This window comes from Triturus cristatus, chromosome 10 (assembly GCF_964204655.1).
Source record: "Triturus cristatus chromosome 10, aTriCri1.1, whole genome shotgun sequence".
In the NCBI taxonomy this organism is placed as follows: domain Eukaryota; kingdom Metazoa; phylum Chordata; class Amphibia; order Caudata; family Salamandridae; genus Triturus; species Triturus cristatus.
In genome coordinates this window covers 1,030,582,673-1,030,601,008 of record NC_140593.1, presented here as the reverse complement: position 1 = coordinate 1,030,601,008, position 18,336 = coordinate 1,030,582,673, and positions in this window count along the sequence as shown.

Genomic DNA, 18,336 nt, shown 5'->3' with positions numbered 1-18,336 from the left:
GAGTGGCCCCTTGGGCCTGTTTAAAAAAAGAAAAAGATGCCCAATCTGTTTTGGGCAGTGGCCCCTTGGGCAAGGGTCGGGGGGGGGGGGGAATTGTGTAGCTGGGTCTGTCCCGCGGGGGGGGGGGGCAGATCCGTGTTATTTTTTATTTTTTTAATCAGTGTGTGTGGCCCTACTGGGCCAGCATGATTTTTTTTTTTTTAATGCCCTAGCTGTCTTAGGGAGTGGCCCCTTGGGCAAGGGTTGCTCTCCTTGGGGGAGCAAAATGTTTTTGGGGAGTGGCCCCTTCGGCAAGGGTCGCTTCATTCTGGAGAGCATTTTTCTTGGCTGTTTCTGACCCCTTGGAAGGGCAGATTCAACAATTAATTTTATTGTATGCCCACAAGGCCACCAGGGATTGTTTTTTTGTTATTGGGAGCAGCCCCTTGCGCAAGGGTCGCTCCCCTTTATGGTTAGTTTGTGGACTAGTGCATTATTTGTATATGTGATTGTAATGCTTTATTTCTCCTTTTTATTCTAGTGTAAAGCTTTTGATTCCTGTTTGCGGTTTCGGCAGTGGTTGTTTTGCAGTTTTACGTAGTTGACTTTTTTTGGTAAGAAAAACATTTTGTTGTATTTACTCCAAATGAGTATTATTGTCATGCATGAATGAATTTTTTTGTAAGTGGTTTCGTAATGGCAGCATGTTTTGTTAGTGTTTTGAGCATGTAATTCTTTGCGATGTGTTTTGTAATGTCTTATGTGTAATTTTCTTTTCTTTTTCTTTTTTAGTGGGATATTGTTGATCCTTACTGTGTCTGTGCAGAGTAGGTGGTGGTGAGTCTAGCTGCTTCTGGCACGTGAGTGGTGTCGTTTTGGAGTATTTAGGTCTTTGTGATAAAGAGGCATTTTATAACTTATTTTTCAAAGTGTTTGTTGTTGACTTGTTTGACAAGTTATCTTTATTAGTAAGGATTATGGCTAGCCGTAGAATGACTGCTCAGCAGGTTGTTGGTATGCTGCTTGAATCTTCCTCTGAGCAGGATTATGAGACTGACAGTGCGTCTGAGGGAGAGGAGGGAGGGGAAGATTCAGGCAGTGCGTTCTCTCTTCACATGGAATCATCGGATGATGAAGATACTCTCAGTGCAGATGAAGCTACTCTCAGTGCGGATGAAGTGCCTGTTTTAGGGGAGGATACTGCTGTGCCGATGGTACAAGAGGCATCTGGATTGCAGCATGAGGCTGTTAGGCTTCCTACTGGAAGTGCTGGACTCTGGGTTGATCCAAACATGGTGCAGCCGGTGTTGCCTGCCTTTAGTGGTGTAGAGTGGATTGTGACATTTTTTTGCCTATACAGTTCTTTCAGTTGTTTATGGATGATGTATTTTTGGCTGAGATTGTTGAGCAGACTAATTTGTATGCTGAACAGTTTTTGAGGGACCACAGTGCCACACTTAAGCCCCACTCTAGAGCTACTCGGTGGACTTCCACAAATCTGGATGAGATGAAGAAGTTTTTGGGTTTTACTTTTTTGATGGGCTTGATAAGGAAACCGCCCATGGCTTCATATTGGTCTACCAGTCCCTTGATGGCAACAGCCATATTTCCTGCAATTATGTCCCGTGATCGGTATTTACTTTTGCTTCGGATGCTGCATTTTGTTGATAATACTTTGGCATTGCCACGAGATCACCCTGACTGTGACCGTCTTTTTAAGATTCGGCCTGTACTTGATCACTTTGTAGATCGATTTTCAGAGATCTATACTCCTGGGAAAGAAATATCTATTGATGAGTCTTTGGTCCTGTTCAAGGGCCGTTTGGTTTTTAGGCAGTACATCCCTAGCAAGAGGGCACGGTATGGAATTAAGTTGTATATGTTGTCTGAGAGTAGGACAGGATATGTTTTTAATTTACGTGTGTACACTGGGAGGGATTCCACTATTGACCCCCCTGGTTGTCCGTCTACTTTTGGAGTTTCAGAGAAAATTGTGTGGGATCTTGTTAGAAGACTGTTTAACAGAGGCCACCATTTGTACCTTGATAACTTCTACACTGCTGTGCAATTGTTTAAGGAATTGTTCAAAGTTGACACTTTTGCTTGTGGCACAATCCGCTCTAACCGTAAAGGTTATCCAAAAGAGCTTGTTTCCAAAAAACTTCAGAGGGGGCAGAGCAGTTCCTTGCGTAGTGATGAACTACTTGCTGTGAAATTTGTGGACAGGAGGGATGTGTACATGAAGACTACCATCCATGAAGAGAGTACTTCACCTGTGGCTGTTTGGAGTCAGTTTGCTGAAGTACGCAAACCGGTGTGCATTTTAGACTACAATAAGCACATGGGTGGTGTTGATAGAGTAGATCAGAGGTTGGAACCTTACACTGCTATTCGTAAGGCGTACATTTGGTACAAAAAGTTGGCCATCCATCTCTTCAATTTAGCAACTTTCAATGCTTTTGTTGTGTACAAGGAGTGTTCACCTGAGTCAAAGTTGACTTTTGTTCAGTTTCAGCAGTCTGTGATAGGAAGCCTTGTTGTTGTGGAACAGGCAAGTGTTCCTAGAGTTGGAGTGGTGGAGGATGTGGCTAGATTGAAAGATCGCCATTTTCCTGATTTAATTCCTCCCATGCCCCCAAAAAACAATCCCTGTAAGAGATGTAGAGTGTGCTTGCGAAGAGGTGTGCGGAAGGAGACCCGTATGCAATGTGCCGATTGTCCTTCTAATCCTGGGCTGTGTATGCCCTCATGTTTCAGATTGTATCACACTAAAAAGAGTTTTTGGGAGTAACCATGAGTCTAATAGTGTACTGCCTTGTCTGTATGGTTTCACATAGTTGTTCAGTTTCACATTTGGCAATAGAAAGATGTTTTTCGTTTCAGCTGTTGTTTTTGTAGTTATAGTTTGGTATCTAGTTCCAATTGGTTTGTGTTTCTTTCTTGTTTAAAAAAAAATTTATGACGGTGTGTGTGGACTGGCACTTGGCTGGCAGTGTGTGAGGACTGGTGCTTGGCTGGCAGTGTGCGAGGACTGGCGCTTGGCTGGCAGTGTGCGTGGACTGGCTCTTGGCTGGCAGTGTGCGTGGACTGGTGCTTTGCTGGCAGTGTGCGTGGACTGGTGCTTTGCTAGCAGTGTGCGTGGACTGGTGCTTTGCTGGCAGTGTGCGTGGACTGGTGCTTTGCTGGCAGTGTGCGTGGACTGGTGCTTTGCTAGCAGTGTGCGTGGACTGGTGGTTTGCTGGCAGTGTGCGTGGACTTGCGCTTGGCTGGCAGTGTGCGTGGACTGGTGTTTGGCTGGCGGTGAGTGGGCTGGTGCTTGGCTGGCGGTATGTAAGTAGTGACTAGCTGCTGGTCTCCACACACACTGCTAGCCAAACGCCACACCACGCAATCCGTGAGCTAGTGTGGTTGGTGTGTCAGGAATGTGAGCGTGTGAAAGTGATGGGCCCTTGAATGGCGCTGTCTGCTGGTGTGAGTGTTGTAATGTACTGGGCCCGCGGCTGGCGGTGTGAATGGTTTTGTATGTGTCACACATATGAAAGGTGTATGAATGGCCTGTAAAGAGGTTGGTGCCTTGTCGTGGCTTTACAGCTCAAGAGCTGTGAGTCAATGGTTCAGTTTTTCCTACTTTCAATTATTAACAGGGCATTTCTTTTTTCTGAAATCTCTGGTTAATACAAGTATATATACTGAACCATCGCTCACCCTCGTGCCAAATCCAACCAGTATGTATGTGTGGTTCAGGAATAGATGGTTGTGTAGATAAAAATTTCTATTCTGTTTTCGTCAAGCAGGGTGTACCTTGTCCCTTTTTGTGAATGTTGTAATGTGTTGGTTTTGTGCCTGGTGGTGTGAACGTTCTTGTGTGTCTCATGTATGAAAGGTGTGTGAATGGCCTGTAAAGCGGTTGGTGCCTTGACGTGGCTTTACAGCTCAAGAGCTGCGAGTCATTGGTTCAGTTTTTTGTCCTTTCAATTATTGACAGTGCATTTCATTTTTGTGAAATCTCTTTAATAAAATGTTATATACTGAACCATCACTCGCCCTCGTGCCAAATCCAACCAGTATATGTTTGTGCTTGAGGAATAGATGTCTGTGCAGTAATCTTTGTCTGTTTTGTCTCTCTGCCAAGCTGTACATTTCATTTAAGAATAACCTAACAACTGTAGTTTTTGTCGTAAGCTAAACACCCATGGGAGTGCATGGTGAGGTATCTCTTGTGGATCCCAACAAGTTATCTTACCCACAATGTCCTGCAAACCTCAAAATGTGACTGTGACATTTTCCTTGCATTATTTTGCCTAAATTTTCACGCGGCGGAAAGTAACAACAAATTTCCAACCCCCTGCATTTCTCCAAGTATCCCAATAGAAATGGTACCTCACTTTTATGGGTGGGGCAAGTACCCGTGGCAGGGAAGGGCCCAAAACCTATTGATGTGATATCCAAATTACCTATCACAAACCAACCTGGTTTTGCAAGGGGGGTCCCATGTGTTTTTGGTCATGGGCTCGGCGGCCATATAGGGAAACCTACCAAACCCACACATTTCTGAAAACTAGACACCCAGGGGCTTCCAGGGAGGTAGGGCTTGCGTGGATTCCCCAACGTTTCCTTACCCAGAATCCCCTGCAAACCCCATTTTTAGCTGAAAAAAATCACTTTTCCCACACATTTCTGTATGGGAAAGTTGTGGCATCACCGGGCTCACACACATTTCCCACCACCCAGCGTTCCCCCAGGTCTCCCGATAAAAAAGGTGCCTCACTTGTGTGGGAGGCCCAAGTACCCGCGACAGGCAAGGGCCCAAAACGTAGTGAGGCAACATCAACATTGCCTATCTCAAAACCACCTGGTTTTGCAAGGGGGGTCACCTGGGTTTTTGGCCCCGTACTCGGCGGCCATCTAGGGAAACCTACCAAACCCACACATTTCTGAAAACTAGGCACCCGGCGGCTTCCAGGGAGGTATGGCTTGCGTGGATCCCCCAACGTTTCCTTACCCAGAATCCCCTGCAAACCTCAATTTTGGCTGAAAAAAATCACTTTTTTCACACATTTCTGTGTGGGAAAGTTGTGGCATCACCGGGCTCACACAAATTTCCCACCACCCAGCGTTCCCGCAGGTCTCCCGATAAAAATGGTGCGTCACTTGTGTGGGAGGCCCAAGTACCCGCGACAGGCAAGGGCCCAAAACATAGTGAGGCGACATCAACATTGCCTATCAAAAAATGTTTTGGGCCCTTGCCTGTCGCGGATACTTGGGCCTCCCACACAAGTGAGGCACCATTTTTATCGGGAGACCGGGGGAATGCTGGGTGGTGGGAAATTTGTGTGAGCCCGGTGATGCCACAACTTTCCCACACAGAAATGTGTGAAAAAAGGGATTTTTTCAGCTAAAATTGAGGTTTGCAGGGGATTCTGGGTAAGGAAACGTTGAGGGATTCACGCAAGCCATACCTCCCTGGAAGCCGCCGGGTGTCTAGTTTTCAGAAATGTATGGGTTTGGTAGGTTTCCCTAGGTGCCGGCAGAGCTAGGGTTCAAAAACTACAGCTAGGCACTTTGCCAAAAAAGGGTCATTTTTCACTGCAAAATTGAGGTGTGACCACGTGGCGTTTTCAGCCATTTCCTGTCGCGGGCACTAGGCCGACCCGCCCCAGTGAGGTACCATTTTTCTCGTAGGACTTTGGGGAATGCGGGGTGGGTGGAAATTTGTGGATCCACGCAGATTCCAGAACTTTCCATCACAGAAATGTGGGGAAAATGTGTTTTTTTGGACAATTGTTTAGGTTTGCAAGGGATTCTGGGTAGCAGACCCTGGTGGGAGGCACTCAAGTCACCCCACCCTGGATTCCTCTGGGTGTCTAGTTTTCAAGAATATATAGGTTTGCTAGTTTTCCCTAGGTGCCGGCAGAGCTAGGGTTCAAAAACTACAGCTAGGCACTTTGCCAAAAAAGGGTAATTTTTCACTGCAAAGTTGAGGTGTGACCACGTTGCGTTTTGCGCCATTTCCTGTTGTGGGCACTAGGCCGACCCACACAAGTGAGGTACCATTTTTCTCGTAGGACTTTGGGGAATGCGGGGTGGGTGGAAATATTTGGATCCACGCAGATTCCAGAACTTTCCATCACAGAAACGTGGGGAAAATGTTTTTTTTTGGACAATTTTTTAGGTTTGCAAGGGATTCTGGGTAACAGACCATGGTGGGAGGCACTCAAGTCACTCCATCCTGGATTCCCCTGGCTGTCTAGTTTTAAAAAATGTATAGGTTTGCTAGGTTTCACAACGTGCCGGCAGAGCTAGGTTCAAAAACTACAGCTAGGCACTTTGCCAAAAAAGGGTCATTTTTCACTACGAAATTGAGGTGTGACCACGTTGCATTTTGTGCCATTTCCTGTTGCGGGCAGTAGGCCAACCTGCACAAGTGAGGTACCATTTTTCTCATAAGACTTTGGGGAACACGGGGTGGTTGGAAATTTATGGATCCACGCAGATTCCAGAACTTTCCACCACAGAAATGTGGGGAAAATTTTGTTTTTTTTACAATTGTTTAGGTTTGCAAGGGATTCTGGGTAACAGATCATGGTGGGAGGCAGTGAAGTCACCCCATCCTGGATTACCCTGGGTGTCTAGTTTTCAAAAATGTATAGGTTTGCCTGGTTTCCCTAGGTGCCGGCAGAGCTAGGGTTAAAAAACTACAGCTAGACTCTTCGCAAAAAATGTGTAAATTTTCATTGTGAAAATGTGGTGTGTTCACGTTAGGTTTTGAGCCATTTCCTGTCGTGGGCACTATGCCTACCCACACAAGTGAGGTACCATTTTTATCGGGAGACTTAGGGTAGTTCATATTTGTAAAGCAACTGTTATTACCTATTGATTTTTGATGCATTTCTCCCTTCCAACTGAAAGACATTGTGTAAAAAAAAGTCATTTTGAAAAATGACCAATAATTCTCATGCTAGTATGAGTATTCCCAATTTCGAAAATGTGCAAATATGCACTGTTTCTAAACTCTGTAATTTGTTCCCATTTCAGAAATACATAGGTGTCTTTCATACCGATTTTTCCATGTATACATTTTCCCACAATAATTGCTATATGCCCGGAACATAATAAAAAACCATTACAAAATGCTGCTCAGTTTTTTACTCTGGGTTCGTTGGGCTCTTGGTGAAGCTACAAGTCCTATATATCCCCACAACCAGGAAGGTCCAGCAGATGTAACGGTACATTGCTTTCAATGAGATGTCATAACTAGAAGAAGTTACAGGTGAAAACGTTGACACAAAAGGCTGCTTTTTTCAACAAATTTTTAATTTTTCCTATATTTAACTGGTAGTTTCTATAAAGAAACCTTGATGGATCTACACAAATGACCCCTTGCTGAATTCAGAATTTTGTCTACTTTAAAAAATGTATAGCTTTCCAGGATCCATTATTGCTTTTGTACCCATTTCTACCGTTAACTGGAAGGAGGTTGAAAGCACAAAAAATAGCAAAAATAGGGTATGTCCCAGAAAAAGGCCAAAACTGTGTAAAAAATGTTAGTTTTCTGACAAAACTCTCATTCTCTAAAAGCTGGAGAAATGGTGATTTCACCCCCACAAACCCTTTTTTGATACCATTTGCAGAGAAAAACCCAGACGCTTTCATTTGCAGCCCGTTTTTCCCATTTTTCAAAATGTTGCTGTATTTTGAATAATTTCTGGGAACCCTCTAGGAGAATCCCCATTCCCTGGGTACCTTTAGAATCCCCATGATGTTAGAAGAAAAGGACGCAAATTTGGCGTGGATACCTAATGTGGTCAAAACGTTACAGGGGCCTAAGCGCGCACTACCCCAAATAGCCCAAAAAAGGCTTAGCACAGGAGGGGAAAAGGCTTAGCAGCGAAGGGGTTAACCTCAGTGTGAGTCCCCCGGACCTGCACAGAAAATGCCAAATTTGACAAGGACCCATCAGTAAATGGACAGAGTGAATCATATGTGTTGTCTGCCACCCTATTTCTTAATGAGCTATCTTAGGCCTGAGGATTGCACAAGACAGGCCTTGTGAGAAGAGTTTGAGAACATAAGATCATGGCCCTAAATATGACATCCATGACACAGGTAGCCATTCACTGGCCAAGGACATTGAGGAGTGTGTAGTGTTGGACACAGTGAGTCTGCCCCAACACATAATTTCAAATGTATTGTATGTCTTGCTCACTCACATACTGCATCACAGATGAGGGTCTTCTTCACATTGGTTTCTGTGCTAGCACTCTGCATGTGTATGAGATGGCCATGTACTGTGTCCATCCTCATACATGTATACATTTATATGAAAGTATTTGATGCAAGTATACTACGTGTCATGCTGTATGGCCACTGCTCAACATTTATGTATTGGTGTGCTGTGTCTTTTTCATGCTCCTGTACTGACACACAGTGGTACATAAAACAGTGTCACTGAAACTTCCTCTTCTTGTTTCCCATGCCTACAGCTTAAGGTCCACCAGCGTAAGGCCATATTGAAGGCCATTGCCCACAAGGTGCGGGCTCTGGGTGTCTCCAACCGACGGCACACACACTGTCACAAGAGGTGGGATGACATCTGCCAGCTGAGCAAAAACGTGGCAGAGATGACGCTGGGGGTGCTCCCTCGAAGTGGCAGGTTGGGGCACAGGAACATGACACCACTAATGGTCTACATCTTGGCAGTGACACAGCCAGATCTGGATGAACGTTTGAGGGCCCAGCAGCAGCAAATTGGGGGTGAGATTTCTGCGAAGGGTGACTTTGGGTGTGAGTGACTGCATGAATCCCAACCCTGAGCCAGTGCGCAGCTCTGTGATGTTTGTAGTGTGATGCAATTGCTTCTAAATGTCCTCTGTGTTGAGTGCAGCTGTCATGCATTTTCACAACATGTAGTTTCTCATGTGTTTAATACAATGACCCTTGACATTGCAAGGTGAGATTTGGCCTTGTGACATATGCTGCATTATGGGTGTCATAGACATCCCCTAGCAGTGAACAGCAGTGAGTATCATCTTAGTGTGCTTTTGTAGATGTGTACTGTGCACAACTTAACATTTGTGACAACTACACATCTGACACCAATGTGCAACTGTAGTTGTGCTTCAAAGCACAACATGGTGGATATCAGGAGCTTATGGCCATTGCAAAAGGGCATTTGGGAGTCTGTATCTGTGGTGTTCCCTTATAGTGACTCCATATGTGACAGAGGCAACATGTTGAGCTGTATATCTATCTCACCTACAGGCACATAGGTATGCTTACAGAGATTAGTATGTTAGGTTACAAGGAGGCACGGGACAGCTATTTGGCTGTGTCAATGTCACATGGGTCATTAATGTCAACTATACATGTTTCCATGCATCTTCTGATGATTGCATAAAGGTTGCACATGCAGACTGCACGTGGTGGTGGGCAACATGGGGGAATCATTTTGTAGTTTGGTGCTTTGCTTGCATATGATGTTTGTGAGTATAGCACTATACTGAACCTACGTCTCTGTCTATTGCAGCATCTACCGAAGGCACAGAAGGACAGGGGGCGGACACCAGTGGTGAAGCTCCTGGCACGACTGCTACACATGAGCTCACTGACACTGATGTGACCTGTGCCTGGGATTGGGAAAGGAGTGCCCTGGATGAATCATGCCTGGAAACACCAATCTCAACATCATCAGACTCCAGTGGTGACTCCTTGATGTTGGCGGGCAAAGGGAGTTCAAAATCTACCTCTTCTTCCACCACACATCGTCCAGTGTCCACCCTCCTGTTTGCTCCCACAAGTGCTGTCCGTACCCACAGCCCTAGGAAGGGTAGAGTCTCCTTCCCCCAGGCACTGCTGCCCCTGCCCCTGTCTCCCCTGATGCTCTCAGTGTGGAGGTGGTGGACCTTTTGTGCCAGCTGTATGTGGGTCAGGCTGCTCTCCTGAATGCCTTCCAGGATCATGACAAGAGGTTGGCACAGGTAGTTGCCTTCATGGAGGGCATTCATTCTGACGTGGGTGGGCTACACCAAACTGTCCAGTCTTTGTCCTCCATAGTGACGGCAGCCATTCAGCTGTCATGGGCTCCAAGTCCAGCTCCAGTCCCTTCAGCAACCACCCTGCCAGTGGCACCACCTGACAAGAGTGCCCACACGCCACAGCCCTCAGGTACCAAGTCCTCCACACAGCATACAACAGCAGCACTCCAAGCGGCCCAGAGCACAGACACCATCACCAAAATACAAAAAAGGCACACAGGAGCGCAAAGGCAAAAGCCCATCATGTGACATTCAGGGGCATCAGGCCAAGAAGCAGGCCTCAACCTCACATTCATGCACATCACCCCATCCAAGGGCACTCCCATCCCCACACCTGCTCCCACAGACAAACAAACAGTTGCCCTCTCTGTTGTGAACCTGGTACCTGCAACAACTCAGCAAAAACACTTCTCTAAGGAACATTCACCCACAACCTCAACTCCCACCCACACCCCTGTGAAGCTGGGACAGGACAGCAAAGTGAGGGGTTCATCTGGACAACAGGGGATGAAGGGAAACGGCAAGGCCACCCCAAGTGTACCAACAGATTCAGCAAATCCCCACGGGGTGAGACACCTGCACCTGATACACCTTTGGTGGAGAGTGAGACTGTTGTGCCCACCTCACTTCCCACTTTGGCCAAGACAATTGTGGGCTTTTGAGTCCCCAAGAAGTTGAGGCCCAGCCCTCAACATTGATCCTCACACACTGTGTCTCACGGCAGCATGTCTCCTTCTCCCTGTGCCACCACACCACCTGTTCTAAGCAGCCCTCAGGCTCCCACAGCCACTGATGCCTCTACCTCAGCTGGTCCTCTATCGCCCAGGTCCAGTCCTCCAACTGGCCCCAAAAATCAGCCACCTCCCAGTTCAACTGACAGCCAAACTTGAGACAGAATCCCCCTCCCAACACCATCCCTCCCACAGCAGTGCCTGGACTGCCCATTTGTATCCCCGGAGCTGTGGTGATTCCCATGGCAGTGGGCGGTGTTACCAATTCCCTATGCAGTTGCTCATGCACACATGTACACAACGAAACTATGGAATGGCCAATGGCCTTGCTGTTTATTACTTTGGATGCCCATTCCCTGTGCAGTTCCTCATGCACACATGTGCACACTGAAACTATGGACTGGCCAATGGCCTTGCTGTTTGTCACTTTGGATGCCCATTCCTTGTGCAGTTTCTCATGCACACATGTGCACACCGGAACTATAGACTGGGCAATGGCCTTGATGTTTGTCACTTTGGATGCCCATTCCCTGTGCAGTTCCTCATGCACACATGTGCATACTTTGAATTTGTACTAGCCAATGGCCTTGCAGTTTGTTACTTTTGATGCCCATTCCCTATGCAGTTTCTCATGCACACATGTACATACTTTGAATTTGTAGTGACCAATTGCCTTGCTGTTTTGAACTTTTGATGTGTATCTGGGTATTATGTAATAAAGACAGTTACTCCTGTTGTCTGCTTTGTCAATGTCTTTGCTAAATAAAACGTTTTATGTATGGGTATCAGTTCATGTGACACATGCTCCGTATGCCACTTTAACATTGCCAATTGCTTGTTTTACTTTTTCAGAGTTTTCCAGAGGTGACAGGCACTTTAGTTCCTCTGGACTCTGGGGCTTGAGGGTGCAATGATGGTTGTTTGTGATGATCGACTGTTATCCTAATCATTCTATGGTCAGGTTTGCTAAATTGTACACATGTCATGTTCGGATGCAATACCAGAACAGAGGGGAATTCTATCCACAGGATTACTTGCGGGCTGGCCAGGGTCCATCATATCTGTGTGATCTTTCTTGATAGGTGAACAGCAGTGTTGATGTGTGGTCATCTTGTGATGACCTGTCTTCCTAGTCACATGGGTACTTACTAGGCACTTTTGTTCTTCTTTAGTCTGAGGCTTGAGGGTGCAATGATGGTTGTTTGTGATGGTCTACTCTTCTTCTAATCATTCTGTCTTCAGGTTTGCTAAATTGCACACATGTCATGTCAGGATGCAATACCAGTACAGAGGTGAATGCTATCCACAGGGTCCAGCATTTCTGTGAGCTCTTTCTTGATGTGTGCACAGCCAAGTTGGTGTGTAGCCATCTTGTGTGTGCCTGTGTTCATAGTCACATGGGTACATTTGCATGTGTGCACTTGAGTAGGCATACAGTGTGAATGGCCTGTCATTGTCAGTAGTGTTGATGTGTGTGTGTCCCTGCAATGCCAACTACACACATGTATGGCCCAGGTAATGAGTGCCTGTTTGTTTAAATTGTCAGCCATATGCTTCAGATTGTGGGCACATGTAGGAGTTGTAGGTTGAGCACTGTGCAGTGTGTTGGTGTGTCCTGGCACTCCGAGGGGACACCTACTTGTTGTTGCTGCCAGTTGTGAGTATGCACAGTGTGTGACTGCAAAGTCTGTGTGTTGGGTTTTGTTGATCAGCCATGTGTCTTGTTTCTGTTTGTGCTCACTGTGCTGACCTGCTCAGCCACACTGACATTATTTGTAAGTTTTTTCATGCATTGCTGTCACTTGACCCATTTTTGGCTCCAGTATGGTATGTGGTATGAGGAGTCATACCATACACTATAGGTGCTTCTGATGCCTAGACATTGTGAGTTACTCCTCTATGTGTTTGTGGACTGTACACTCCTCACCTGTCCGATACTGATGTACACAGCACTTCAGTCTCATGTCTTCCACCCCATTACTTGCCAGTGTGTGAGCCTCCCCACCACTTCATAGTGTGACACTATACTGTGTGAGGATGATCTGTGTACAGGACCAATGTACCACTCAGGACAGTTTCACAATTAGTTTCATATTATTTTCTTCTACTAGTTTGCAGTCATGGTTGCTCATGTACAGTGCATATGTTTGAGCAGCACAGTCCTCTAGGCATGTTGTTTGCATCTGGGTTTCCCTGAGTTGTGCATCTGTTGGGGAAGGCTAAGCTGTATGTGTGTTTGCTGAGGTACTGCTACCCTTCCTGAGTGTGATTGTATCTGTGTGTTTGATGATTTGTGTTGTGGGAGTTCATGGTGGGGCACTCAGATATGTGTGCTACTGGTTTTGTAGTTGTGCACACACTGCTTGGTGTGCATGCAGTGCTGTCAGTGTCTGTTGCCTTGCACTTGCTTGATGTGCATCCCCCTGATGTCCAGCTGAGTTTGCTATGTGATGGATTTGTATGTGCCTCTGTTGTGTTGTTTTTGTGGATGCATGCAGTGTTTGGCCTGTGTTGGCTCTGTCTGATGACAGGTGCAATGAGTGTGTGTGATGTTCTATTTGCATGTCATTGTGTGTGAGTAGTGTGCGCTTTGTGATACATTCAGATGTGTGTTGCATGTGTAGTGTGTATTTCTTGTGTGTATGTCACATGCAGCAATGTGGATTCATGTTCATGAACTTGTTTTGAGTCCAACATAGTGGTTTGTCCTCCTATTTTTGGCCTGTCACTTGTAAGGTTTGTGCATGTGCATAGTTGTGGTACACTATGACACTATGTTCACTTGATGACTGGTGTGGTGTGTATGTGTGTGTTAGCTGATTTGCCCCCCTGATCCCAGTTATTGATCATGATTGTTTTTTGATGATGTAATTCTTGTTTGTGTTGGGGTATGGTGTCTGTGCATTGGTCTGGAGTGACAATGTTGTGTATTCCTGTTCTGTCTAGGGTCACATTGTCTTTCCACTGTTTGGCTGCACATGGCTGGGCTTGTTGGACTTCTGTGGATGTTGTTTGTGAGATTTGTGTTTGGCTATTGGTTTTGTGTCAGCATTGGTTCAGGCATCCCTGAGTGTGAGTCTGACATTTGTGGATGAACCACAGGGTGTATGATTGGTTGTCAGTGAACACACAGGACATAATTTGCACCATGATGTGTGTTTCTCACAGGTGTTGAGTGTTGCAGGTGTGAGGTGGGTCGATGAGGGGCTGTGTGAAGGTCCTACTTGGGTTTGACAGTCAGGGAGTGTGAGAATGAGCTGATGGTATACACATGTCAAGTAAGTTGACACAGATGTGTGGCTGGTCACTGTATGGCTTCTGACACTTCATATCATTCCTGTGCCTCTGCATGGCTTGCATTGATGTATCCCTGAGTTGTTGCACAGAGGTCACTGTGCTTTAATTTCACTCACTGTGCCACCCATGTCTGATTTGAGAGCCTAAGGGTGAAGGATATGTTCTTCCTCTTGCATGTGATGTACACATGCTGTGTGGCTTGCTCCATGGATTTCCAGCACTGTCCACTTCACTTTGGGCTAGCACTTTTATTGTCCTCCATTGCTGCTGACCTATGGTATGTGTATGTGGCAGAGTGTCAGTGTACGATCTTTCTGAGGGACTTGACAAGCAGTGCGAACAGTTCAGTGGATGTTCATATGCAGTGTGAGTCTTCATTTCTTAATTATACTCACTTTGATTCACATGAGTTGAAGGTAGGTGTGAGGAGGAGGGCTGTCCAGCCCCTGGCCTTCTGTGCAGGGTGTTCATCTTCACCCCCACCTTCCCAGTAAATCTACCTTGTCCTTTGATGTGTGAGGTGCGAGGTCTGGATACACCTGGCTGATAAACTGTGCAGGGGAGGAACAGGAGGGGCACACAGCATGTGCCCAAATGGGTGTGGGAAGCGTACTCTAGGTAGGGTGAAGGTGGATCCCTGTGAATCGGTGAAGGTGGATCCCTGTGAATCTGGCCAAACTGCCCATGCCTGGCACTGGCCCTGCCTACTACATTGTGCGTAGGTTTTCCCGCGTCTTCACCATTGCGGTGACTTGCCCGGGACATTGCAGTGATTTCACAGTGGTGACCCGGATGCGGAGGTGTGGGTTTCTATCAGGCAGGACATGTGTGAATACACTGGGGGATATGTTCCTGTCCCCACCTGAGTGTCTGATGTGGGCAGGAACCGTATGTCAGCACAGGAGTTGTGTGTTATGGTTGTATGCAGAGTTGTGTTTTTGCAGACCTGCGGTGTTGTCCGCGGTAATGTCTTATTTGCTGGTAGTGGATGAGGTACAACAGCTGAAGGGCTTGCAGAGCTGGATCCATAGCGGTCAGGACCACGTGGAGGTGACCGGGATTCGATTTTTGCTCTCCACAGTAGTGCTTCCGCCGTGTCCGGGTGGCTGGATTTTCCGCTGCTGTGTGATGGGCTGTTTGCGGCATCGTGATTTGTCTGGCAGTTGGGACTTCGTTCCGCACAGCGATGTTTCTCTATTGGCTCCCTCTGCCACCGTTGCGGAAGGAAATTTCTGGCAGTTCACGTAACTCCGCAGCAGACAGACAATGGGCTATGTTTGCCCACACCGATGGAGTGCGGAAAAGGACATTTTCCACCAGCACAGCGGATGTGCCTGCGACCCCCATCCTAATGAGCCCCTATGAGACAGAAACAGAAACCAGAGATGAGATGAAAGGCTATATATTGCAATTTCATTTCCAGCTCCATTAAAGCAGATGTCCTCTGCTGCAGGCTCAATCTACCCCACTTGCCAACATTTATCCCCAGCAAAAATTCCAATGGAATCCTGTTGGCAATAAGTTTGGGGACTTAATTAGCAACAGCGGGCCTGCTATGCTGTGCTAACATGGTGGACCTGTTGTGATTTATCTTTGCCCTGAAAACAGTCTCAAAGTAGGGTCCACATTATAATTGATTTCCACCACGCACTGCTAGCTTTGTCCCAGAGGGGGCTTTTTAGAACTGCTGTGATTTACATGGGGGGAAACATCCTTTACCACGCAACCATTACAACGCGGTATGGTTACATCGTGGTTTTTACAACGAAAGTCGTTACACCGACTTGCACTGGAGGGCGCTCTAGACTAAGGAATAGTGTGAATTACTATTCCAACACCTTCCCTACTGTACGTAGACTGGAGTTGGAATAGTAATTCACACTATTCCTAAATCCAGCGCCCTCCAACGCAAGTCGATGTAACAACTTGCGTTGTCAAAACCGCGATGTAACATACCGGGTAGTGATGGTACGCGTTGTATCATCATACATCCTTACATGGGTGAACTGCACAGAAAGGATCCTACTTTTACCAGAATCGTCATTGCTGAAAGGGTATTTCCAGATGCCGAGTTAGTGGCAGCTCTTCTATTGAAACACTGCATACACTAACTGAGGCAAGTGATGCAAGAGAAAAGTAAATGGCTCGGTTACATTTTTGGCACATGCCCAGTGTTACACCTGTCATCCTTAAGGCGGTCTTTCCACAACTTTTTGCCTTTTGCCTCCAATTTGCTGAAAGCTTTTGTTGGCCTTATGACTCTGAGCACTTTACCACTGCTAACCAGTGCTAAATTGCACGTACTTCTACCCTAAACATGATGACATTGTGCATACCTAATTGACATATTTTTTGCACTGTAACTGTAAGTCCATTGTAAAATGGTATACCATATACCTAGGGCCTGTAATTTGAATGCTACTAGTGGGCTGCAGCACTGATTGTGCAATCCAAAGAAGTATCCTTTCAAAGGTGTCTCAGTTCTGCCACTGCAGAGCTTGTGTGTGCAGTTTACTGCGAGTTCGACTTGGCATTTAAAACTACTTGCCAAGCCTTAAACTCCCCTTTTTTATTACATATAAGTCACCCCTAGGTAGGCCTTAAGTAACCATAAGGACAGGGTGCCATGTAAGCAAAGGGTAAGAGAGACACCTGTATGTTTTGCATGTCTTGGTAGTGACAAACAGCCTATTTTGTTTTTCACTACTGTGAGGCCTACCCCTCTCATAGGCCAGTATTTGGAATTCCTAAATACAGTTTCGATATGTAATTCCTGATTCGAGAGGAGTAGCTTTTTCATGTTTGGAATGGTAATGATGAATCCTCCTTGCTGGTGAAGTTGGATTTAACCCTACTGTTTCAGAATTACAACTTTTAGAAAGTGGACATTTCTCTGTACTTACAGCTCTTTGTGCCTGCCAGCCTTTCATCCAGTTGGGTGACAGCTAGAAATTGTGCATTCCCTCTAGGCAGCCACAAACAAAGGAAGGTGAGGCTCATCAGCATTCTGAACATTTATCTACATTCATCGGCCTTCTGATGGGTTTTCCTGGACAGGGAGGAATGAGGGGGATTGACACTTACACTTCAATAGGTAGTGCCCTGTCCAAACAGAAAGCATTGATTTACCCCCCACCTCCCCCACAGGTAGCCTGGCAGATAGAACTGGGTTGAAAGGGATCCTTATGCACTTAAGAGAGTTCTTTTGAAGCCTACCTACATATAAGGCACTTTTGGGTATAAGCATTGGGTCTCTCGCCCCCTAAAATTGGACACTTCCGGATCTTGAACTGACCCTCTGTCAGAAGAACTGCTGTGTTGCTTTAAGGATGCTTGTTTCCGGTCCAGGGAAGACATGGCTTGGCAGTTCGGGCTGGACTGTTACCATGAGGCACAGGGTCAGACTGATTTGTATATGGCCATGTCTGAACTGGGGTGGCGGAGTGAGCTAAAGAATGATGATGGATTAAACCCAGATCAGTTGACTGGGGGTGAGTGCTTGCAATGTCCAACAATCCGTCCATCATCCCCTTTGGATTTGCTTTGTTCGCCCTAAGTTGGCAGGGCATGCCCAGACATGGGTCCTTTGCTCACTTTGCCACTGGATTCAAGCTAGCCTGGCTGATGACGGATGATTATCCAGAAACTGGTCCCAGGATGCTTGTTTCCGGTCCAGGGAAGACATGGCTTGGCAGTTTGGGCTTGACTGTTCCCATGAGGCACAGGGTCAGACTGATTTGCAGATGGCCATGTCTGAACTGGGGTGGTGGAGTGAGCTAAGGAATGATGATAGATTAAACCCAGATCAGTCGACTGGGGGTGAGTGCTTGCAATGTGCAACGCTCCATCCATCATCCCCTCTGGTTTTGCTTTAAGGACTCACCTGGACTGCTTTTCTGGAAGGACTGCTTTTTTGCTTGTTGCCCTGCTGCCTGCTGCTCCCATACTCTGCTGGAAGGACCTCTACCTTCCCTCCAAGTGATCTCCAAGGGCTTGCTGAATTGCCTCCTGTTTTGTGGTACACAAAAGACTTCCTACAATTCTGCTCATGCTGCTGGATTCTGCCTTCTAAAAGTCCTACCCTTGCCTGAGGTGCCCTCTCTAAGTTCTGGGCCTCAGAAGTGGGTTCTGCAGCTACTTTCTTCAAAGCAGACTCATTGTCTCCACTGCGCCAATCAGAACCCATGCATCACCCTTCGGCGCAGAAGTTGTTCAATGACAGTGGTTCTACAGCCTGAGCAACCCAATGACGATGCTCTGCGCAGCTCAAAGACAATGCATTGCCTTCACTTCAG